The sequence below is a fragment of the Enhydra lutris genome, unplaced genomic scaffold (genome assembly GCF_002288905.1).
Source record: "Enhydra lutris kenyoni isolate GAN:26980312 unplaced genomic scaffold, ASM228890v2 scaffoldscaffold10, whole genome shotgun sequence".
NCBI classification, from domain to species: Eukaryota; Metazoa; Chordata; class Mammalia; order Carnivora; family Mustelidae; genus Enhydra; species Enhydra lutris.
The window spans coordinates 17,997,692-18,023,548 of NW_019154094.1; the positions used below are offsets into that span (position 1 = coordinate 17,997,692).

At 37.8% G+C, this 25,857-nt stretch overlaps 1 protein-coding gene across 3 annotated transcripts in view; it reads right to left on the bottom strand.

Moving 5' to 3' along the window:
* The window catches only part of LOC111144098 (fragile histidine triad), a 1,461,119-nt gene that overhangs the window by 1,188,677 nt on the left and 246,585 nt on the right, over nucleotides 1-25,857 (bottom strand). For 2 of the 3 annotated variants that reach the window (XM_022498223.1, XM_022498224.1), the window contains one exon: nucleotides 9,221-9,290. The exons of the other annotated variant lie outside the window; for it this stretch is intronic. The gene's annotated coding sequence lies outside the window, so the exon portion shown is untranslated. Of the gene's footprint in view, nucleotides 1-9,220; nucleotides 9,291-25,857 lie in introns of those variants that run through there. 3 annotated transcript variants of the gene reach the window in all.

Here is a 25,857-nt window from a genome sequence, read left to right on the forward strand (position 1 = left end):
CGAGATATATAACCTCAAATTCTATAAGCAGTTTCACTGATAGCTTTGGGGATTTCTTTAAATCAAAGAACTCTCATCCCCAATCAGCTTCCGAAGTGACAGAAGAATGTGTTTTGAATTAGGATTTTCTCTCACCTACTGAAAAGGGAAAATGGGTAAATATTTTGTAAGAAATGTAAATTCCACAGACCCCGTTAGTGCATGAAAAAGGAAGCTGACAGAAGAGTTCTTAGTAGAAATGATCTTGAATTTGGGGCTGTATTTAGCCAGCAGCTTTTGCCTACTGGGAAAATATTTTCTCTTTAATGAAGTAGTGTCAGACGCAGAGGCCTCTTCATTTTCTCTAATGGAGACACGATCATTCTGACTTGTGTTCCAAATGAGGTAGAAATTATCCCTAATGTGTAGTTCGAACATTTGTATCAAAATATAGTGAAATGCTGTTCCAGAGTCTGATAAGAAAAATCATGGGAGCTCACAAAATGTCTGCCTCCCTCAGGTGGAGAAACGGGCCGCTGCCTTTCCTCATGCTGACTGTCACTGCCAGAAGCTCCTGCCATTAGGGGCATGTCCCACGGTCTCACACAAATGCCAATCCCTGTCGATGGACAAGGGGATTCTGGCCTCACAGCAGGCTTGAGGGACTCTGCTTCTCCACAGGCCTGCTCCAAAGCCGAGCGCTCTTTGCACTCGAAATCAATGTCATCCCCTGAAAACTCCAGGAGAAAGTAAAATACCAGCAGCAGAAATGTCTCCTGTGCACAGTCTCTCCCCGCTGTGCTTCCATCAGGTGACAAGAAGCAATACGGAAAACCAAGCAAGCCAGGGCTGAAGAGAGAAAAACCACAGAAGCACAGAACTTGGGAGTGGGAAGGGGCGAAATTTCAACTAGGAAAAGGCTCGAGCATTCTATGTGTGAAAATACAGAATGTCACCTGCAAGAGGCCCCAACTGAAGGTCATCAGTCATATCTGAGGAAGGTCCTTCACCCGGTTTTGGCACCGTGAGCCTTGCTGTTCTTGGCACATGGTACAGAGTCCCTGTCGCAGGAGGTGGACTCCATGAAACAAGCTCCCAAGACCAATGCATGAGCCCAGAACGTAGGAGCGGGAGTGTACAACCTACAGTCTATCTGCCACACAGAGGTCGTAATGACCAGTACATTCCCTTCCTGAAATGTCCTCCGTGCCATGCCAAATCCCAATCAGACAGCGATCTGATGTGTAAGGAATCTCAACGAGAGGAGTTCATTTGATGAATTGAATGTTAAACCGCACCAAGGAGGATGAAGTCACCAATGGGAGAAAACCCGCTTGTGCCGGCTGCAGCTCTCTGCATCCGTTGCCATAACAGGGACATCCTGGCCAAGAGAACAACAACGTTCCAAGTACCTCATTGGAAATCCATCCTCCTCCTCCTTCTGCTTTTCCATGGTCCAACCCAACATACAGGCCTCCGTTACATCAAAGTAGGAGCACACACAGAGTTCTATCTGGTTGCTTTCCTTTTAATTAACCAGGGCTCATAAATAGCTTTCCATGCCATGAAGTAAAACCATGATGGATATTCTTGTACACACTTCTTTGCCAAACCCTCTGATTATTTCTCAGGGAACATTCCCAGATACAGAATTGTTGGGTCAAAGGGTAAGCACACACTCATTTATTTATCTAGTGCCTAAGGCTGGTTTCACCCAATAACAGCAGAGTTGAATGACTGGAACAGAGACCAAGAAAGTCCACAATATTTAGTCTCTGGTCCTTTTCAGAAAAAGTTTGCCAACCACTGACCAAGAGTCTACGATTAGCTAGAGACAGAACATTCACAACAGGACACCATCCACAATAGGACACAGATCCCCCCACACCATGACTATAAGTAGATCTCCTCCATTTCAATTATTTTCTACTTTTAGCATTCTTTTTTTTTTTTAAGATTTTATTTATTTATTTGACAGAGAGAGATCACAAGTAGACGGAGAGGCAGGCAGAGAGAGAGAGAGGGAAGCAGGCTCCCTGCTGAGCAGAGAGCCCGATGCAGGACTCGATCCCAGGACCCTGAGATGATGACCTGAGCCGAAGGCAGCGGCTTAACCCACTGAGCCACCCAGGCGCCCTACTTTTAGCATTCTTTAAGCACTCCAAAGATTCTATGGGATATAACTTCCATCCACAATAGGACACAGACCCCCGCCCACATCATGACTATAAGTAGATCTCTTCCATTTCAACTATTTTCTACCTTTTTGCAGTCCAAGATTCTATAGGATATAACTTCAGTTATCATTACAATAGTACAAAAGAATACTATCACAGAAATGTAGCTCCGTTATTTTTAACTACAGAAATTATTATAACCTAAGACATAAATGAGAACTAAATCAAACAAAATGAGATAAGTTACAAAAATTCCTTTCTTGAATAATAATCTATAATAAACATAAATATACATTGTTCTTAAATTTTGATATAATAATTATTAAATTAAAAACTAAAAGAGATTTCACTTCTTGGGTCTTTGATTTATAACAGCTGAAAATTTCAGACTAGATTCTCTTTACTCATGAGCAAGACTCAGAAACTCAGCTAAGGAAAAAAACACACTTAACTTTTTATTGAAAAAGAATCACACAGACAATGCCTGAAATTTATAAATTCCTTGTTAATTAGATTTTAATCTACGTAATTATGCCATATGCTAGAAAACCATCCAAATACAAACTCTCTGAGACGGTTTTACTGCCATTACTTTAAGAGCCATTTAAAAGATTTTCTATGGGATAAAGATTGGGCAATTTATCATGGTTTTATGCTCCTTTAATCTGCTCCATCTTCCCATTGTAAAATAAATATTGGTTTTAAAATAAATGGTTCTGCCCAGGTTTTGATGAGAAAAACTGCCCTGTAAATCACATGCTCACATGTGCCAAACTCAAAGTCCAATGTTAACTAGTCCATTCCGACGAAAATAAGTCAATTTTATAGAACAAAACCTAAGGAAGACAATTACTTAAGTATATTATCAATACTGCAAAGTAACTAATTTGAGATATGAGCTTCCCCACCCTCTGTTTTTCAATTCTTAAAATAACCACTGGTTGATGCCAAACAGATCCTTCAATTGGACTTCTGAAAGGTGTATTTTTTACAATAGATTTGTTATATTCTCTCTAATTCCAATATACAAGTTACATAACTGAACATAAATATGAACAAATCTGAGGGTTATTTGAGAACATCATTATCAATCACTTTTTTCATATTCAGGGGGTCAAATCAACTCAACAGTCACTTCCTTGGGATAGTTCACAGAGCTCTAGGAATCTGACAATAAATGCATTTTCCTACAGTAAGCGCAACAGCTAAAGCACTCTGGAAGATATGAATGGTTTCAAGAAGAGCTTTGCAAACTATCTGTGACATGATACTAGTGGACTATATCTTTCATTTCCAATTCGTTGTGGGCTGATGATACATCCATAAAATGCAACTAAAAGATGCACTCGGTTACTATGACAAAGTCAAATCACTACAAAAATTTCCAAACCAGTCCTGTCCAAAAGGTATATGATGTTGGCCACTTGTATAATTTTGAATTTTCAAGGAGCCACATTAAAAAATGTAAAAAGAAACAGGTAGGTCAATTTTAGTAAATTTTCATGTAACCCAATATATCCACAATCATATCATTTAAACATTATATTACATAATTATTATAACATTAAGATGGTATATTAACATTACTAAAATATTATTGAGGTATTTTCCATTTTTAAAAAAATTCTCCTCAGAATCTGGTGTATATTTTACACTTGGAGCACGTCTCAGTTCACAATGGCCACATTACAAGTACTCAACAGGCATGTGAGGCTAGTGACTACCATGCTGGACAGTGCAGTTCTAAATCCTTACTCTCGACTTTGGCACCTCCCTCTTCCCATCTTGAGTAGTACTGTCTAAACCACTGCTCCCTTCAGAATGGCATCTCTAAGTTTCACTTCTTGCCTGACGTTTTATATTTAAGGGATCCATTGCAGATAAGGCCAACACTTACATAAAGAAATTAGCAAACACATGACTGTGGCTAACTTCATACTTCCTTTCAGGAAGACAATTGCCAATAACAAGGGATGGCTGTAGAAGGTCCTCTGTTCTCCCTTCTCAAGCAGCAATCACTATTCTGAATGAAGTTGGTTTATTTCCTTCCCGTCTTTGTTTTTATACTTTCCGTACAGATTATATTCTTAAGCATTTACATAAATCTATTAACAAGGGAAAATGTGTTTGTGTTTTATAGAGATGTGTGAATTTAATGCATTTGTCTCATACAAACACTTACCATATTCCAACAGCAACTGCCAAAATGGAATCTCACACCTTTCCACCCTCCCACTCCATGATCAATGTCTTCGGACTCTGTACCACTTTCTCACCTGGATAATTCCTGCTCATAATTTAGGTCACAGCTTCAATGATACTTTTCCAGGAAACCTTTGCTAATCTGCCCTTTACCCTAATAAGATTAGGTTCTCCAGTTAAACACTCTTACCTTTCCTATTGCACTTACCACAATTGTAAATATCTGTTTTTGTATTGATTTGTTTAATGTCTACCTCCCTCATGAAAATATAAGCTAGCAGCAGCACAATTCCAAGTACATAATAAGTGTTCATAAATATTTGTATGAATGAATGATTTTTTATTCCAGGAAGCCAGACACAAACCCAACTCAGCTAGACATCAGGTAGGAGTGTCCAAGTGGTCTAAGGCGCCAGACTCGAGTTAGACATCATGTTTCTCATGTCTCTTGTTGGGATATAAGCTTAGAATGTATATTATCACCTGTGTACTGGGTACCCTTATTTATTAGAACATATGTTTTCAAATATAATACCATCACATTATTCACAGTATATTCTTTTGACCTTGCAATACAGTCTACTGTCTCTATACTTAGTACTCCCTTTTTCATTTCTAATATTATTTGTGTCCTCCCCTCCCTCTTTGTTTCTGTAACTGATCACGTTTGCCAGATGTATATGTGTTTGGAGTATCTTTCAAAGAATCATCTTTTGCTTTGTTGACCTTTTCTACTATTCTACTATTTCTACTATTAATTTTTCTACTATTCTATTTTATTTGTTTTTGTAATATTTTGTATTATCCCTTACCTGTATCTGGGTTTACTCTATTTGCCCTTTTTTGGCTGAATGCTTAACTCACTAATAACCAGCATTCCTTTATTTTTAATATATGAATTTGTGAATCTCTAAGTGTCCCTCTGTGTATCCCTTTAACTATACCCCACAAGATTTAAAATAAAGTATCTACTAATTTCTCTTGTCACTTTTCTTTGACTCAAAAATCATTTGGATGTATGATCTTGAGTTTCCAAATGTATGAAGTTCTTGATGTCTATTGGTTTTTCAGCTCTGAATTTTTTCTTCGCTGGGATAAAAATTATAGCCAAAAGAATTTATATTCATCAGTGTTCAGACTTTCTACATGTAAATATTCTCTGCTAATGGAGTTCTAAGTCCTATATATGTCCATTTGATCAGTTTTATTATGTCAGTCTTCTTTATCCTGTCTAATTTTTTAAGTTATTTTATTTATCAGTGTCTGAGAGACTATGTTTGGAACTCCCCAATTATGATTACCTATATTCTCAATATCTCAGGATGATTCTGTCAATTTTTATTTTATATATTTTTGAAATGATGCTGGTCAGTAGTGTAGGTTCAAGATTAATATATCTTCCTAGTGAATTGTTTCTTTATCATTAAATAACCTTAATGATGCTTTTTGTTTTAAAGCATATTTTGTCTAATATTGAAACAGCATCCACCAGTTTTCTTTTGAAAGGTTTTTGTATGGACTATTATATCAATTTCCATCTATTTTCTTTCAATCCTCCTATCCCTAATAGGGGTGTCCCTTGTAAGTAGTTTTTAAAGAGTATATACCTGTTTTTCCTTCCCTATCCAATGTAAAAATCTTCATCTACTGACAGCTAAAATTAATCACTTTCGTATTACAATTCCTGATATGTTTGGCCTTATTTCAACCATCAAACTGATCTACAATTTCCGCAGAATTAGGGATTATGTAAATGTATCGAGTACTGCACACCACAGCAAGAACTTCTGTGTCTAGCTTATGCTTGTAATTTCACTATTCTTGCTAAATCATTTAGACACATCAGCAAACTGTATTCTCTTAAAGCTGGAAGGTAATAAATCCTTATAAAATAATACCTACACATAAAATCCCAAATTAAGATGTCCAGTCCACTACTGCATCTCCTTACCTATAACATGAATATAAAAGAATCCATTGCCTCCTCCGACGCTGCTGTTCTTCCCTCTCCCCCATTACCCCATTTTTTTTTCATTTCTATCTGATGCCACCCTTATTCTGTCTCTCCCTCCCCCACTCTAGCTCTCTTCATCTCTTCCCCCGAAGACCGTGTTAATAACTTCTCTCTCACTGCCTCCATCTTATTCCTGTTCCATTCAAATTCACCCTCTAGTTAAATGAGGGCCTTGTATTTTCAAGTAAGAAATTTCAACTCTGCCCTGCAGGTCAGCGCCTCTCAAACTGAAATCCGGTGGCATAGTCTCATGGCTCCAAAGATCCTGGGAGAATTTTTATTTTAATTTATGGCTCAATCTAATGAACATTCTAAAGGATCTAATGACAACGCGATAACCGAGCTGTGCTTTCCAACAGCAGTGCCTGGGTGTGTCCTTCTTTTCCCCCTCATCCACTCTCTTCGGCTCTCAGTGTCACTGGCACCAAACGATTGCCTAAAGTGACCGCTTTTAACTTTCAATGTATCAGTAAGCATATCTGGTTGTTAGGTTGGTATGTCCTAATGCTAAAATTGTCCCGAGTCTGCCATTGTGCTCTTTAGTGGAGATGATTTGCAACTGAAAGATATTGTTACCAAATAAGGCTTTAATTTATGAAGTTATTTAATTAATGGAGACTTTGATATGACATCATAAAAACTCATAGTGTGGCAGAGTAATGGTCTATTTTAATTGTTATGGACTAATGAGAAAAGAACAAAGGCAGAATTAATATGTAAATGATGTGTTTATATCAAATGAAAGCCAAATGATATTACAGGACACTGTACAAAAGAAGGTTTCCCAATCTTTCAAATAGAGAAAAGCAGTGAGAAAATTAAGTCATCATATGGCTCAGAGTAGTAAAGGCATGCAAATGAAAAGAACCTTTACCAGGATTTGGAAACCGGGAGGAATGCAAATTTGCTGGAAGAGCTCAGGTGGTTTACTCTGATTGTTTCTATTTTTCTGAAGAATTATGAAGTGAAGGCATCAGCTGAGTGGGAGAAATGGGGATGGGAGTTGGGAGGCTCGAGGCATAGGTGAAGGTCTAAAAGAGTTGTCTCAGAGAGCAGGAGTACTAAATAAATAAGGTAGGATTGTCAAGTGGGGCAGAGGATCTATTTGACATTAGTGGACATAAATTTAAGGTAAGTCCATAAAACTTAGTGTTCTTCTCCATCCATCTGCACTCAGACCCAAAGCAAACAGAAAGTTCAGTGAGAGTCAAGAGTTATGCCAGATGAAGATGATAGAGATGACAGCAACTAAGCTTGGTGAGGAGGGAAGTGAGGGCATGAGAGGAATAAAGATCAGTGCAGAACAACAGTAGGTCCATAGACTGGAGGCCCCAAGGAGTAAAAGAACTATGGGAGTAGGAATGTTGGTGTCACATGAGATGACATCCTCGGGAAGACAGGAGGTGGTGACCAGAGAGATGCTCTGAAATTCATTTTGAAGGTCAGCACAATGTTTCTTTCTTTCTCTCTCTCTCTTTTTTTTTTTTTTTTAAGATTTTATGTATTTATTTATCTGACAGGGAGAAAGAGAGACAGCACAAGCAAGGGGGAGTGGCAGGCAGAAGGAGAAGCAGATTTCCCTCTCAGCAGGGAGCTGGATGTGGGACTCCATCCCAGAGGACCCTGGGATCATGATTATGACCAATAGGTAGAGAAAGAGACATATGCTAGTAAGAAACTCAAGGAAATGAGAGGTCAGAGATGAGTCTTCCATGTGGATATTTTTCACCAACAATAATGGGAGGAGGGTGATGGGCACAAAGACAGTGAGTGAGCTGGGAGTAAAATTTTCAATACATTCAGAAGAATAGGCAGTAGGATATAGTCTGACGGCATCTGCTTTCAAAGTGCTTCAGTGCATGAAGAGAAAAGAAGCTGTCTAGAAGTGGTGATGAGGATGAAGAACGACATTAACTCCACTCCAGACACTGAGAAGAAACAGTGACCACCTAAGAGTATATCCTTATACGCTCCTTAAGAAGCAATATCCTTAGGGGAATGTCCAAGAGTATCTGAGCAGGGCTGTCCGACAGAATTTTTTTGTGATGATGGAAATATTCTATACTCATGCTGTTCAGTAAGATAGCCACTAGCCACAGGTGCCTACTACACCCTTGAAAAGATGCTAGTCTTCTTCTTCATCTCTGAGTCTTGAGGAAAGGGGGCAAGGGTAGACATGCGTCTAGTTAAGTTTGTGGGTCTGGAGCAGGACGGTGAGATAAGTCACGCTTCGACAGCATCAGATTTTCAATAAGCAGGATTCCAAAAATTCATTTTAATTCATCTGTATCCTCCCAGACTAACTTCTGGACCATATCGTTATGGAAAACACTACAGAAAATCTCCTTTTAAAGCCTAAAATGTCACCACCATGTAAAAATTATTCCTTCCCATAAGAACGATCTGGTATTAACAGACTATCACTACTGCCTGTTTCTCTGGGACCTAAGTGTCCCTTCCCCGAAGACTGGCTTTCTATTTCTAACAAAGGGAGAAAAAAAAAATGTAACTTCTGAGAATTCCCTGTTAAAAGACGCTGCTTTTTTAGAAATCATGTTTCTTGATTTTTTTTGTGTTTTTATAAAAGAATATAAATATGTTCTTTGTTATCCAAAAAAAGGTAAAAGTATTATGATTGGCTGCAGCCATAAAACTATAATTAGTGTTTTAACAAATAATAAAATAGGGTCATGCACTCCCACATCTACCCCACCACACAGACACACTTCCAGAAAGGCGTTATGGTCATGCCCTTAGAGACTAAGCAGCAAACATACCAGCAAAAATTCTGTCAAACCGCCCTCATCAACCAAATGGGCAATGCCAATCTGGCCTCAGGACCACTCACCTACTGGAAGAATCTCAGGTTCAAGCAGGAGACAGGCAGAGTGCAGGTAATAGCTGAATATTTCTCCACACTGCATTTGATTGGGAATAAAGGAAAGTGAAATGCTTCTGATCAGTTTGTCTCTTAGTGTTTCCAATTCCCATTTCTTTGCAAAAAAAATACTAAAATATTCTCAGTCCCTAGTGAGGGGACACAGTTCCTGGTTTTTAAAACCCAAAAATATATAATTAAGAAACAACCTCTGTGGGGTTAATCAGCACAGCACTGTAAATGATTGGACTCCCTAGTAGATAAAGGTCTATTTCTTTTGGTCCAAGGCAGAATATTTTCCCTAAATGTTCTTGCCTAGATCCAAGGCCAAGCATGTCCATGTTGTCCTCCATATATTATAGGCTAATTCAGACTTAAATTTGACATAGAGAGAGAGCAAAAACGGGGAGCAGCGGGCAGAGGGAGAAGAAGGCTTTCTGCTGGGCAGGGAGCTCTATGTGGGGCTCCATCCCAGGACCACGGGATCATGACCTGAGCCAAAGGCAGACACTCAACTGACTGAGCCCCCCAGGTGCCCCAAAGGGTTTTCTGTATTAACCACACTTCTGAACTCTAGGGATTGGCCAGAATCAGGCAGAAGTGTCAAGAAATTAAGAGCCACAGAGGCCCACAACATTGGTGAAGTTGATTCTATGAGATGCCCAGCCTTGGATCCACTTTGGGTCCAGGGCACAGATTTATGCTTCCACCATAATAAAATCCATAGTTTCTAATATTTGACCCAGGGTTAGACTAAGAGACTATTCTTGCTCTTACTTTTGGTTTCTCCAATGGGACTTTGATCAACATGGAAACCAAAAATTATCCTGGTGCTAAGCCATTAACACCAGTCAGTTCACTATTCTATTCTGTGATCATTGCCAAAGACAGTCATTTTGTAACTTAATTTCACTGGGAACAAGAACATTCAAAGGAGAGTAAGTGAAGGGAATGCTTAAAGTGCATCTCAGCTTCTGAGGAGAAACCTTAGGAGTCACAGTGAAGACAGGCAAAAAGAGACTGAATTATTAATTCCCAGTGTTTCTCTGCCCACAAGCCCCCTCTGGTGGAGGAACTAATAGGTAATGAAATAGCTGTAATACCAATAAGCAAAGTTTAAAGTAAGGGCGGGGGGTGCGTAGATCGTGGTGGGGGTGGAGGGAGAAAAGGCAATCCACAACAAGACAATCAGCCCCTGTAGAACTGAGAGTCAAATGCAGTGATTAGCAATAAGAGCTGCGACTGGAAAACCACTTACAGATGAAGCAGTCTGACTAATGATTTACCAAAAGGTCAACACTGCTCTTTTATCTTCACCACCCATCAGTTTGCATTGCCTTCAATTTGTCTGGCACATAACAGAAAGCGGGCCATAAAATATTCACCATAAAAATTAACCTTATTTTGCAGCATTAAAAAAAGAAACAGAGTTGGATATAGTCTAAGCATATGGGACAGTTTCTCAGTTAGGATTCCTCATACACATTAGAAAAAGCATTGACATTTAAAACCCCATTCTAAGAGCTAAGGTACTCAGCAAGTACCAGAACTCTCTGCCCTGTGCTCGGTTTTGCTGATCCATTTTGAGTTCTCAAACAAGGAAAGGCCCAGTAATCCCCTCCCAAAGATCATAGTAGTGCCATCACTGGGGGTAGTGGTGGATAGTGGTGGACAGTGTCAGAATTTCCCCCTTTTAACTCTTCCGGAAGCCAAACTTCTCTACAGTGTCTGCTTGTAGCTGGTGTGGGTGCCAGGCTTTCAACCTCAACATGCCTACGATACATTTTGGCAGGTGAGTTGTGAGATGAACTACCTTCACGTTCTCATTTGACAACCTTTGTGCAAAAAGAAACAATGTCAGATGAAAATGCATTTTCAGGCAGAAGGGATTCTGAAAATTAACATACTGCCAGATGCCCTTAATCAGACCTGTAAAACTCATTAAAGCCATTTTAACTGAACCAACTCAGTTGATTCCATCAGAAAATTGGTCACTTCCCTCTTCCCTCTCCTATGTCCGTATTTACCAATTGCTTCTCTGATTTTGCCCAATCAGTAAGATATTTTGCATCCTGTAGAATAACCTAAGTTATCTGAGTTATTAAAGAATTCCTCGGGGTGCCTGTGTAGCTCACTCAGTTGAGCATCAGACTCTTGGTTTCCGGCTCAGGTCATGCTCTTGGGGTTGTGAGATCAGGCTCCATACTGGGTGAGCAGCCTGCTTGAAATTCTCTCTCTCCTCTCTCTCCCCTACTGCTCACATGCATGTGTGCATGCTCTTAGCACGCTCTCTCTCTCTTTCTCTCTCTCAAAAAAAAATCCTCTCCCCAGACTCTATTTAAAGAGAATAACTAAATATTAACTTACATCATTGTTATTTGCTGATTCTTTTTAAAGGGAGAATCAAAATGAAAGAAAAAAGGTCAAAAGAGCTCTGAAAAAGATAAACATAAGGATATTTACCACTGTGCTATTTATAATAGTAAAAACTGGAAATCCTAAATTTCAAACAAAAGAAGATTGTTCAAATTAATTATGGTATAGCCATAAAGAGGAATATTATGCAGACATTAAAAATTGTGTGGTAGAATATTTAATAGCATGAAAAAATAGTCATGGTATTAGTAAGAGGGAAAACACTGCAAAAACAGTACTGACAATGGTTATTTTTGGATAATAAGTTCAGCAGACACTGATTGGTCAAACTCAGTCTCTGTTAATAACCCCCTCTCTCCAGGACCCTTACAACTAGGAGGGATTTTATAAAATGAAATATAAGCAGAAGTCTGCCAGGTGGTCAAATAGGCCCCTTTTTGTGTGACTGATCTATACCACCCTGAACCAGCTGATCAATCCATGACCACAGATTACAATCTCAAAGATAATAGTGGGGGAAGAAGATAAAATATTGCAAATCAGCTGTTCGCTACCAAAAGAAACAACTGCAACTTGAGCTTTATATTCATCTTTTCCCCATTTGTTTTGGTGTCCATGTAGATGTGATCAAAGAATAGTCCCTAGGAATTTATGGAGTTTTATTAGAAGTTAAAGCTTTCGGTTGTATACAGAACAGTAAGCACCATTCCAAGAGAAGGAAGCCACATTACCTCTAGATCACCAAAACACAGGGTAGCCATCTTGAAAACAGAAAGTTCACTCTCCAAGTGCCCTGATCATAAGAATAAGTATAGGCATGTTTCTCAGCCATTTAGGGTCCAAATAAGTAAGCAAAGGATAATATAATATAAGTAAGTGACAGAAATATAAGTCCTGCCTGGGTTTATGCATATGTCTTATTGGAGGACCTATTATTTTATATGGTGGTAATGTGTCTGCATGTCTGTCTTCCCCTAGACTATAAGCTCCCTAAAGGTAAGGACCATTTCCTTCATCATTCCTAAAGATGCCCAAGCCTTCTTCCTTCCAAGATCTCAGAACGAAACTTAGATTCCAACTATAAATACCTACAAAACACGATATGAATTTTGACTCTAAGTCCTTCTTATATAAGTCATCCTATTTTAAACAACAACAACAACTTTTTAACATTTTCAAAATATCCTGAAGGGAGGGGGAAAAAAATCACACATTAAATTCTGTCAAGTAACATTTACCTCCTCAAGCCCTGACTAATCAGAAATGACTGGACTTGGCAGCTACTTTCATCACTTGGGCTGTAAGCTAAATTCAGTTCCTGTTGTGCCAACTGGAAAATGCCAACATCCCTTCCATCTCATACAACATCCCATCCTGCCAGTCACTCTAGAGTCTGGCAATCTGGTGAGACCACTCCCCATCAGATCAAATAGAAATTATAAGCCAAATTCACGGGGTCCAAGTAGACCCATTCCAGAAGAGCAATGGTGAAGTTTAAAGAGATTAGAAGGGTACCAGATTTATTACTATTGATTCCCTGTTAGCAATTTCATGAAAAGATATCCACTGCAGTTATATAAAGAGCATCTGGCTCATTTCCAACTCTTTTGTCTTCAAGTCCTTAAAAAAAAAAAAAAAAAAAAAAACCAAGAAGGATAAAAAACTAGAAATTGGTGCATAGGGCCCAAAGGTTTTCTCTAGACTAAGAAGCCTTCATCACTACACACCAATTATGCAAATATGCTCCTGCAGAGTCCAGTAAATTTATTTATTGAGCCTTACCACTGCCATCCTGGTAACCCAGGGAAGAAGCCAATCTATAATGACTCAAGCCACATTTCACAATAGACTCCAAAGGACACATGATGTCATTTGCTAAAATGACTCAATCCAGATGGAAAGCATTCTGACCTATACATAATTGATTGACCTTTGCTATGCTTTCCTGGTTATTTATATACTATCATATGCATGAATGTATATCAGTGGCATTTACACTTGGCAGCTACTTTTGAGAAAGCATTATTCAACTGGGATTTGAAGCTTTTTACGACCATTTCCTGACCAAACATTCATAAATGAAGGACAAGAAAAGATGTTATCTTAAAAATAACATTTAATAGGATCTGGAAACTCTAAAGAAGCTTTGTAGCTCTAATTGTTTTAAATTACAGTGGACAAGATCTATCTATGTAAAGCTAAGTTCAAAACTCTGAAACTAAGGATATTGAAGGGAATTTCCTCTATTTATCAGCTTGGTGCTCAATAATGATGGTAAAATATGCTTTACCAAAGGAGTGGAATAGCCTGGATGCTTGTGAGAAAAGTATCCTGTGATGCAGGTAACTAGAGGCCATAATCAATGACCAATGACCAGGGCACAACTATGTGATGTGATGCTTTTTAACTTTTTAAATTACGACTTTGGTTTCCTAAGAGGAGTAAGCTACAAATCAAGTCATATTCACATGATCAAGATGGGTTCAAGATAATCACAGGAGAAGAAAATGCGTAGATTAGGGAATGCAAATTTCTAGCACATACATCCTTACTTCCATTATGCAAACTCAGAGCAGACATCAGTAACTGATCACTAAATTCCTAGCTGAAGATCCTGATATGGATTTAAAACACTTTTCCAATAGTACTCCAGGTGAACACTACCGACTAAATGGATTTAGAACTTGAAGTGAAATATATATGCCCTTGATAAATTAAATAATTCTACAATTATTTCAGATCTAAATATATATCAACTATTAAAAACATTAATGCCATTATGAAATCTTCATAATTCAGAACTCCCTAGTTTGCTTGCCTAAAGTCAATTTCCACTGATCTGAAGGTGGATTCACTGGTACATATTGCTGTTTTGCCATAACAATGTGATTAAATAGAAAATGTTGTATTTAAATATAATGATCCAATTAATTCTAACTTTTGTTGCCTTATACTCTAAAAGCCAATCTAAAACAAAACATATTTTTAAAATCAAAATTCAAAAGTACCTCTCTGAATCCTAGAAAAACATGAGACCAAATTCAGCAGTTTTCTGTAAGTCACGGTAAGGTTAGTGCTATTGGTAGTATAAGTGAAAAGTAAAGAGGGGGTCTAAACAGAATAGATAGAAATTCTTGGATGTTGACACAAGATTATTAAAGAGCAGTGAAAAGCAATGTGCATAAATCTCAAGAAACATAAAATCTAAGATAGACCTAAGAAAAAAATCAAGTGGAGAGAACACTACATAGAGCAGTGCTTTCCTAGTGATGTGCAGCAGTGACTAGGTTACAGAGGTACTAACATACTGACCCCCTCTGTTCTGAGGATTAATAGTAGCTGGAATCCTCTGATGAGGCATAGATAGCATTTATCCCAAGGCACTGTACAATATTTTCAAGTTCAACGTGTGCCATGATGTGAAGAAGCTGGGAAGCAGAGACATATGGTATAAAGCCATTTTTATAATGCTCAAAAACTAAAATATATCTTGTTTAGGGATACATACAAATGTGACAAAATTATTTTTTATGAGAAAAGGAAGGAAGTATATGTGGAAAATGTACGCAACACATTCATTCCTGCAGTACAGTGGTTACGTTGGAATGGAAAGACAGGAGAGGAGCTAGGGAAGGAACAGATAAGTAAATGGTAATGTTACAGTTCTTAAATTGGATGGTGGGTTCATGGGGGTTTAGTTGATTGTGCTCCAAACATATTGTTTTATATGTTTTCAAAAATGGTCACAGTGAAGAAGCCAGGCAACTTTCTAGCTTATTCAGAATCACTTCACAGTAGAATCTCAATATGTCAACTCAAGAATAATACAACTTCTTTTTTTTTTTTTTTAAAGATTTTATTTATTTATTTGACAGAGAGAGATCACAAGTGGGCAGAGAGGCAGGCAGAGAGAGAGGAAGGGAAGCAGGCTCCCCGCTGAGCTGAGCAGTGAGCCCGATGCGGGACTCGATCCCGGGACCCTGGGATCATGACCTGAGCCGAAGGCAGCGGCTTAACCCACTGAGCCACCCAGGCGCCCCATAATACAACTTCTTAAGGAAAGCCTGAACCCAAGGTTTCTAAAGGTCAAAATACTATGCAGAGATGACAAGATTTTGTTCTGCTAATTCACCATAGTCCACGGGTTTCTAACAATCAATTTGAATACCCAACTTGATGATTACAAGACTTTGCTCTAATCCAACTAGAGCATTCATGACAAATTACTGGAAACCCAAAGTGCCATTTTCCCATTCAAACAAAATATCATAAAAACCGTGTTGCAGGGTGCCTGGATGGCTCAGTGGGTTAAGCCGCTGCATTCGGCTCGGGTCATGATCTCAGGGTCCTGGGATCGAGTCCCGCATCGGGCTCTCTGCTCAGCGGGGAGCCTGCTTCCCTCTCTCTCTCTCTCTCTCTCTCTCCGCCCCTCTGTCTACTTGTGATCTCTCTCTGTCAAATAAATAAAAAAAATCTTTAAAAAAAAAAAAAAAGTGTTGCTTCTGAATTAAGAGTTATTTAGTTACCAAAAACTAAAGCTCCATTTGAGGAGCTCAAGTAAAATGGGATTCTGGATGAGGAATTCAAAGTATCCCAGAAAGTATATGAGGAAGTAGAGCCAGGCCACAGAGGAACCAGAGCTGGGAAGTAAGACATCATTCAGATCCAATATCACCACACTCACACTCTAAGGCTGTAGCCTGTAGAGCTTATGTCTCTACTTTCTGGAATATTTTTCCTATTGCCCCCACTTTTAGATGTGCTCTCTCTGCTTTGACATTGACATGATCAAATATCTATATCTCTTTGCAGCTTCAGTGGAAACTAAGTAGTGTCCTGGGCACCATTTTAAAATGGCCAGAGGAAAACAGTTCTGCTTAGCCCAACCATCGTCAAGATTACTCCACAGCTGGTCTCATCAACCACAACTATACATCAGGAGTTACCAATCTGTACACCCATAAGGGTCAAGCAGGTAATTGAAGGTGTGAAACTGACTAGCGATGAAACAAGAACTTGAAAGGTCCCAGGACAGAGATCATGCTGTTTCTGCTGTTTAGGAATATTAAGGACAGAAATCAGATTTTTCTGAAATTTCCTGATTTTAAAGACATATCTGTAGGCAAGATTAGACCACTGGCCTCTGCTGTGAGTGTTCCACAAAAAATGAACTGTGGGTTTTCCAGATTCAGAGGATCGTACTGGGCAATCATGGCTGTAGGTGCCAACCCAAGGAGTGGAAGGACAGTTCCCACAGCAAGAGTCAGAAGTCAGGCATTCACCCCAGCAGAGCTCGGATAACATGCTACTCCCACATACACTTTTTCACATACAAAACGCACTTCAGCTAAACTTCTAAAAATGGCTTGTTCCAGATCAGGTGCTACATGGGGTGGAGAGAATTCCCAGGTGGCTCTAGATGGCTCAGGTGGTTCATAGAAAAAGGTAGTCAAGTACAAGGAAATCAAACAAAGCAAATGAGAGCCAGAAAAAGATGGCAGCACCTTTTTCTTTTCTAACCATAGTCAAAAATGCTTCCATAAAAAGGCTACTCACTACCAAGCAATTACACACTCTTCTTTTAAAACTTACTAAGGGTGACACATGGGCTCCTGTCTCAATTTCCTCAGCATTCCAGAATGGTTAGACACAGAATCAAGTCTAAATTCAACTCCTTAGGTTATACATCACTTCCTCTAGGAGATGTGCTCTGATTCCCTGATTTTGGGTGAGGCAAGTGCCCCCTCAGGTGTTCCCACAGCACTGTGCTCACCACCTCCTTCCCATGGCCCATAATCCCAGCACTGTACATGCATAGCTATCTATTTGTCTCTGACATGGAGGTGACATGAGTTCTTTGAAAGCAGGGATAATGTCAAGTCCTCCTTTATGGTCCAGTGCCTGTTTATTGAATAAATACACGTAATCAGACACAGTGAAAATTTTGTTTCTATTTTTTAGCAGTTAATTCAGGAAAAAGTTGAATTTAGACTCAATTCCTCCCTATTCTTTTGTATGAAATTTAAGATTTTTCACTAAAAATGCTATAAACGTTTTACTCAAACAAGAAGTGCATATATCATGCTGAATTATTACAAACTCAAAATCACATAGTTGTGGGAGTTTGGGGAATATGTAGTCATATTTAGGCTAAAAATCCTTAAAGGCACCTTCTGTCAGCATATAGATATGCATAGACTTTTCCCAATATACCTATATTAGACCTGGTATAGAGGAATAGGGCAGTGTAAAATTTTCTACCTAAGAACATAAAATCCATATCTTTAAACTCATGAGAAATTTGGTGAAGTATAGTATATGCGTGTCCTGTAAGACTTATGTTCCATTCTAAAGAAATGCTTCTTGGCAAATTTCCCTAGTACTGAGAACTGTTTAGCAGGAATTAATCTTTAAATGAAATAGCCTAAAAATGAAATAGATGTAGTATTATTTATAGTTAAGTCTTGTTCTTCAGTAATTATTGAAGGTGACACTGGTATGTTTTATCATTGGTAATTGGACTGAATTTGACCAAATGTCTCCCTTTGCTCATGAAAAATAGAGGCAGTGTTCCAATTTTTATTGCTATCCCAGCTCTGGCGAAGCTTCATTATATGCAATTTGGTAGCCTAAATAATGTGGGGGAAACAGAGCACTATTTCAAAGCTATAAGTGTATCTGTGGCAGAAAGAATGTTAAGTGAGGTCCACGTCTCTGGACACTTGACCCTCAGTTAGGACAAATTAACTTAAAAAGACTTAATGTTTTATCTTGAACATGGGAAAGGCTTGTTTTCTTGTTCTAGCTAGATGGAAGTATTTGGCAGATGCCTTCTTTGCAAAAGACTATTAAGCAATGGGACTATAATCAGTGTCATAAGGATAGATAAAGAAAACTTAAGGACAAATGGATGTATGACGAAATGAACTGCAGCATTTGCCAAGGAGAATTCCATTCATGGGTATTACCAAATGAAAGGGATATTGGGTTATATTAAATTAAGCATATCTCCTTCCTCCAGGAATTGTCAGTCTTTAATACTCATAATGGACCTTGTGGATTTTCAGGAGAGGGATGGAATACTCAATATTTGCCATGTTATTGTCTATATAAAGGCTTTATACATGTAACTGCTCTTAGGAAGAGCAGTGCTATTGGAAAAATCTCAGTTGAAATTCTAGCTCTGTCACTTAGTAGTGGTATTCCCACATGCGAGTTTCTTAATCCCTCTCAGTATTAGTTCTTTCATTTGAGAAACCATCATAAGTTCTGGCCTTGACTCCCCTTTGAAGTTATTTCCCATAATTAGTAACAGATAACAACTTCATCAGGGGCCATAATTCATCTCCTATTCAATTTACAAACGTATACACAGTCTTCTATGCATTCAACAAACAGTTGTTAAGCGTTTAGAATATGCTGGGCTGAGCTGGTAACTATCCATAAACAAGGATGGTTTCTGAACTCAGAACTGATGGCCTTGTTGGGGAGACAGTGATGAAATAGAACAACACAGGTTAGTAGCAGGTGCCAAAAAAAACAGACTATAACAAGGATCCTGAAATAGTCTGTAGAAGGGAAAACATTAAAGATGAAATCTGAGGAGAGAGAACTAACTCAATGGAGATGAAGGAAACAAAATGCAACAGGCCAAGGGACAATATATGCAAAGGCCCTGTGGCAGGAGGAAAGACAGTGATTTTGAGGAAGAGAAAGAAAGGGCAGTGTAGTTGGAGTTCAGAGGGCTAAGGAGGCATGATGTGGAAAAAACTAAGAGAGGAAGACAGGGGCATGTTCGCTTTCTGAATGGTGACAATGGTTCCCACCAGGGCAGTGGCATGATCAAATTAGCATTTTGAAAATCTCCCTCAAGCTATATTTGGAAATTAGATTGCAGAGGGACAAGAATGGATACAAGAATGTGATTTGGGATTGCTAGAGTCCCCAGCCCAGTAGGCCATAAAGCAAATTTAATAAGGCAAATTTAATCTCTCAGAATTTAGCTACAAGCAACAACTTTGTATTGTTTACCACAGAAACAGTTTAAATTTAGTTGTGTTTTAGATATGTAGTATCTTTTTTTTTTTTTAAAGATTTTATTTTATTTATTTGAGGAGAGAGCATGAGAGGAAAGAGGTCAGCGGGAGAAGCAGACTCCCTACCGAGCAGGGAGCCCGATGTGGGACTCGATCCCAGGACTCCAGGATCATGACCTGAGCCAAAGGCAGTCGCTCAACCAACTGAGCCACCTAGGCGCCCCTGTAGTATCTTTTTTTAAAACTATGTTATTGTTACTCTTAGCCTAATATGTTGTAAATTGTGTTGCTCACTCCTCCCCCATTTTCCATTAGTACTGGTATGTGCACTTCTTGTTCATGCCAATGGCTCAAGAGAAGAACAAATTTATTTGTAGGAATATGTATGAATGTTCCTCTGGGAACAAAATGAACAGTACTATTACACTATATTAGTTGTTATCATTCCTTCCTCTAAGTGCTCCTAATCTCTTAAATAAACAACACAGTTTAAAAAAAATACAAAAAGTAAGCATTACAAATATGTAAGAGTTTAGTATATTGATCACTTATCAAATTTGACAGAAAAAATAAATTTGGTCTCAATACAAAGATTTAGGTAGATTTAGGTAGCAAGTAGGTAACTCTTTAAAACCAGTATAGGAAAGTATATATAAATACATAAATGAAAAGTATGGGATAAAATATTTACAGTGGTTAATTCTGAGGAATGGGTTTGGGTTGCAAGTGTAGGGGACTTTGTTACTTTTTTTTTTTTAAAGATTTTATTTATTTATTTGACAGACAGAGATCACAAGTAGGCAGAGAGGCAGGCAGAGAGAGAGGAGGAAGCAGGCTCCCTGCGGAGCAGAGAAGCCGGTGCGGGGCAGGACCCTGGGATCATGACCTGAGCTGAAGGCAGAAGCCCTAACCCACTGAGCCACCCACGCGCCCCGGGACTTTGTTACTTTTAATGCTCATGCACTGCTTGAATTTTAGAAGCAGGAATTTGTTGGTAACAAAAATTGAAGAAAAAAGGGCAGATATGAAAAACAAGATCTATAAAATAATGTCACTGATAATGCAGGGCAGCATTTATCATAGAAACTAAATGCATTACACTAGACTTTCATTATGTACAAGTATTTTTCTAGGCCCATGATCTGACTGGTCCATGATATACATCTACACACTAACTAACCATGGACATTGAAAAAGGGGTCAGTTGTATTTGAGTCTCATCTATGCAAAAAAGAACTCAACATATTAAACTCACATTGACATTAAAAAAAAAAATTTTTTTAAGGAGGCTCTATGCCCATTCTGGGGCTTGAACTCACACCCTGAGATCAAGAATTGCTTGTTCCACCCACCAAACCAGCCAGGCACCCCTCATATTAACATTTTAAATCAAACTATAGGTAAAGTAAGATGTTCAATGTGCATGGGGGATTATTGATTTCTGATTTACTAAAAATATTAAGAGATCTGGTGAATGTAATATTTGTAAACAGAAAAAATTTTTAAAGGAAAATGGCAAAATCCACATCCAATCAAATTGACTGGATGTGTCAACAATGGCAGTCCTGTTAGAGAGCAAAAATTTTTAGGCTATTTTTAGGCTATTTTTTAGCCTAATTTTTAGGCTATTTTTAGGCTGTGACCTCCTCAAGATAAGAAGCAAATCACATTTTAGACAACCCAGTTATGAAGTTTCCCCAAATCACCTTTGTGGCTTATTAAAAATGCAGATCTTTACCTGTCCCATAATTATGAAAATATTCTTTCTTTCTTTCTTACATTGTTGAACTTGTAAGACTATCCAATATAATGATGAATAAAAGTAGAAATAATCCACAGCTTTATCTTATTCACAATCTCAACAAAAATGTTGTCAATATTTCAACATTAAGTATGAGGTTTGCTATACTCTTTTGCAGATATCATTTATCTAATTAAGGAAATTCTGCTCCATGCACATTTTGTTAAAGAGCTTTTTATCATGAATGAGTGTTAAATTTTATCAAAGGAATTTCTTCCCTTCATCTATTGAAATGATGATATGGTTTTTCACCTTTACTCTATTAATGTAGTAAATTGTATTGATCGATTTTCAAATAATCAACTTGCATTCCTGGAATGAACCCAACTTTGTAGTGATATATTACCCTTTATAGATATCACTGACTTTGATTTACTAATGTTTTGGCTAGGATTTTAGCATTTATCTTCATGAGAAAAATTAGACTGTGAATTTCCTTTCTTTGAATACCCCTCTCAACTTTGGGTCAAGGTTATGCTGGTCTAATAATGTGAGTTTATATATGATTGGTATTATTTCTTCCTTAAATATTTGGAAAAATTTGCTGGTGAGTTTAAGTAGTCTAAAATTAACAAGTCTAAAAATTTGTTGGTGAGTTTAACTAGGGACGATCTATAGTTATGAAGCTAATTTATTAAAGAGATGCAAGTAAGATAACTAAGAATTTCTAAAATGTATTATCTCAATATTAATTTTTTCCTGGTTTTATTGAGAAGTAATTGACATTCATCATTAATAAGTTTAAAGTATACAACATGAAGGTTTAATGTATAAATATTGTGAGATGATTAAAATAGGTTCAAGTAACATTTATTTTCTCATAGAGATATAATGTTTAAAAAGAAAGAAAAATGAAGAAAAAAAGGAAGTAAATTTTTCTTGTGACAAGTACTCTTAGGAGTTACTTCCTTGACAACTGACCTATATATCATATAGCTGTGTTAACTATAGTTACCATATTGTACATTACATCTCTATTACTTATTTATAATGAGTAATTTGTACATTTTTGACCACCTTCTTACAATTCCTCCTCCCCTGCCCTTCACCTCTGGTAACCACAAGTTTGATTTTTTTCTCTATAAAGTTTTTATTTTTGTTGTTAGATTGTACTTATAAGTGATATCATACAACATTTGTCTTTCCCTGACTTACTTCACTTACCATAATGCTCTCAAGGTCTATCCATGTTCTTGAAAATAATAGGATTTCCTCTTTTTTTTAATGGCTGAATAATATTCATGCATATGTGTTTGTAATAGAATTTTGATATGTTTTAAGGAACTTAACCATTTTCTTTAAATTTTCAAATTTATTGGCATAAAATTTTGGTAATATCTTTTTACTATCTTTTTAATATCTACAATTTAGTGTTATCCTTTTTGGATTTGTGATTTTAGCAATCTACCCTACAATTTTCTTCAATTATTTGTACCAGACTTTCATCAATTTGATTAGTCTTTTCTGGAACCAACTTTTTTATTGTTCCTTTTTTTCTATTTTAATTATTTTGATCTTATCTCTATTTTCTTCTAATTTCTTTGAGTTTGCTTTTTTAGATCCTTGAAATTGATCCTTGAGATCACTAAGTTTTAGCATTTCTCCTTTTCTAATATAGAATTTAAGGTTATCAATGTCCCTATACCTACCACATTAACTGCAACCCACAATGTTTGGTATGTTGCATTTTTATTATCATTAAAAATGTTTCTAATTTTCATTGTGATTATTTTCTTTGACACAGAAGGGAAAGGATATTACTTAATGCCCAAAAATTGGAATTTTTTCATTAATATTTTGTTACTAATTTAATGCTACTATGACCAGAAAATAAACTCTAAAGAAGAGAATTAAGATGGCAGAGGAGTAGGAGACCCTAATTTCACCTGGTCCCTGGAATTCAGCCAGATTTATCAAATCATTCAGAACATCTGCAAAATCAACTGGAGAACTGAGAAAAGAATTGCCACAATTCTCTAAGTAGAAAAGTGACCACTTTTTGTAAGGTAGGACCACTTTTTTGTTGTGGAGACGTGAATGGGATGTGATGTATCAGAAGATAAACAATGGGATGAGGAAGCCTCCATAAGTTGGGCACCAGAAAGAGTTATAATAAGTGGAGTGCAAAATTGGATTAGAAGTCTTCCTGAAAGATGCTCAGGGAGCAAAGTGGGGCAGAATCCAAGATGGGACAGTGTGGTCTCAGGAACCCCAGGGTCACAAAAAGAAAAAGGATGCCTGAGTACAGCAGAGTTCCCAAGCATTGGAGCAGGGAAGCCGGTTGCAAACAGTGAATCCAGGCCCTGGCTTTCTGCTTGGTGTTGCCATAAACCTGGAACCATTGTAAGGTCAGGCCATTGCTCTCTGAGCAGGGGCCCAGCAAGAGGCAGAATGGCCGCAAGACACCCCATCCCTCCCCAGGACAGGAGTGGCATAGGTGTGCAACCCAAGAGTCCATAAAGCCTGAGACTCCATATGGACTCTTGTGACTGAGGTAAAAAATACTTTGTCAGAGGCTGGGTGAACAGAGTTCAAATGGAAACCAGGGAGACAAGAGGGATAGACTGCTTTTCTATGATGGCACACTCAAGAGTGGCAGGTGCAAAATTTCAGTTCCGGGACTAGACATAGGGGCTCCACCATTTTCATTCCCCACACCAGCTCCTGGAGCTGCTTACATCGAGCCCAGCCCCCTTGCAAGATGGGTGCAATTCTGCCCAGGCAAACACACCTGAGGATCAGGGCAACATCCCCTTTCCCAGAAGACCAGCAGGAACTTTCCACTAATACCAAGTTTACTGAACATACAGAACTATAAAACTCCAGCTCTTGGGGAAAGAAGTATATAGCATTCATGGTTTTCTTATTATTCTTTAGTCCATCAGTTTTATACTTTACTTTCCTTTTCAGCTATTTTCTAATTTTATCAATTATTTTATTCTTTTTTAATTTTCATTTTCCACTTACATTTGTGTGTGTGTGTGTGTGTGTGTGTGTGTATTTTTTTTTTCCATTTTTGGCTTCCTAGCATTTTATTCAACTTCATTTTTGTGCATATATATGTATATATTCATTATTCTTTCCTATTTTGGTTCTAGGTTCTTCTAACAAACAGACCAAAAACACCCAGGATCTAGTTTATTGTTCTGTTCAAATTCTTGTTTGATTTTATTCTCTCTTTTTTTTTTCTTTTCTTTTCGGTTTCTGTTTTCTTCTGACTTGTGTAGTGTATATTTTTCTGGTGTCGTTGTTGCTTTTTCTGTACTTTCCTTCCTCTCATCTATTCTTTTCTGGACATAATAACAAGACAGGAGAACTCACCCCCAAAAAGAGAAGAGTTCTCACTGCCAGAGAGGTAATAAATATGGATATAAGTAAGCAGTTGGAACTAGAATTCAAAACAATGATTTTTAAAGACACTGGATGAGCTTGAAAAAAGCATAGAAGACACTAGAGAATCCCTTAAGAAGAAATAAAAGAACTGAAATCTAATCAGGTTGAAATAAAAAAAGGCTAAATGGAGGTTCTAACTGGTGGGATAAACAAGGCAAAAGAGTCAGTGATATAGAAGACAAAATAATGGGGAAAAAGGCATCTGAGAAAAAGAGAGATAAACAACTACTGGATCATGAGGGAAAAATGCAAGAGATCAGTGATACCATAATGGAAAACAATATCAGAATAATTGGGGTCCAAGAAGAAGAGGAAAGAGAGAGAAAGGCACAGAAGGTTTATTTGAACAAATTATAGCTGAGAATTTTCCAATCTGGGGAATGAAATAGGCATTCAAGTCCAGAAAACACAGTAAAGCCCACTGAAAAATCAATAAAAATAGGTCAACACCTCAACATACAATAGTGAAGCTTGCAAATTTCAAAGATAAAGAGAAAAACCTGAAAGCAGCTCAGGGATAAAAGGTCCTTAATACACAAGGGTAGAATCATAAGACTGACAGCAGACCTGTCCACAGAGACCTGGCAGGCCAAAAAGGACTAGCTTGATATACTCAGGGTGCTAGATGAGAAAAATATGCATCCAAGAATGCTTTACCCAGCAACGCTGTCTTTCAGAATAAGAGAAATAAAAAGCTTCCACTAGAAACAAAAACTAAAAGAATTTGTGGTCACTAAACCAGCCCTGCAAGAAATATTAAAGGAATTCCTTTAAGTGAAGAGAGAGCCCAAAAGTAACAGAGATCAGAAAGGAACAGAGACAATCTACAGAAACAGTGACTTTGGTGGTAATACAATGGCACTAAATTCATATCTTTCAACAATTACTCTGAATAGAAATGGGCTAAATGTTCCAATCAAAATACACAGGGTATCAGACTGGATAGAAACAAGACCCATCAATACATTCTATGCAAGAGACTCACTTTAGACCCAAAGACA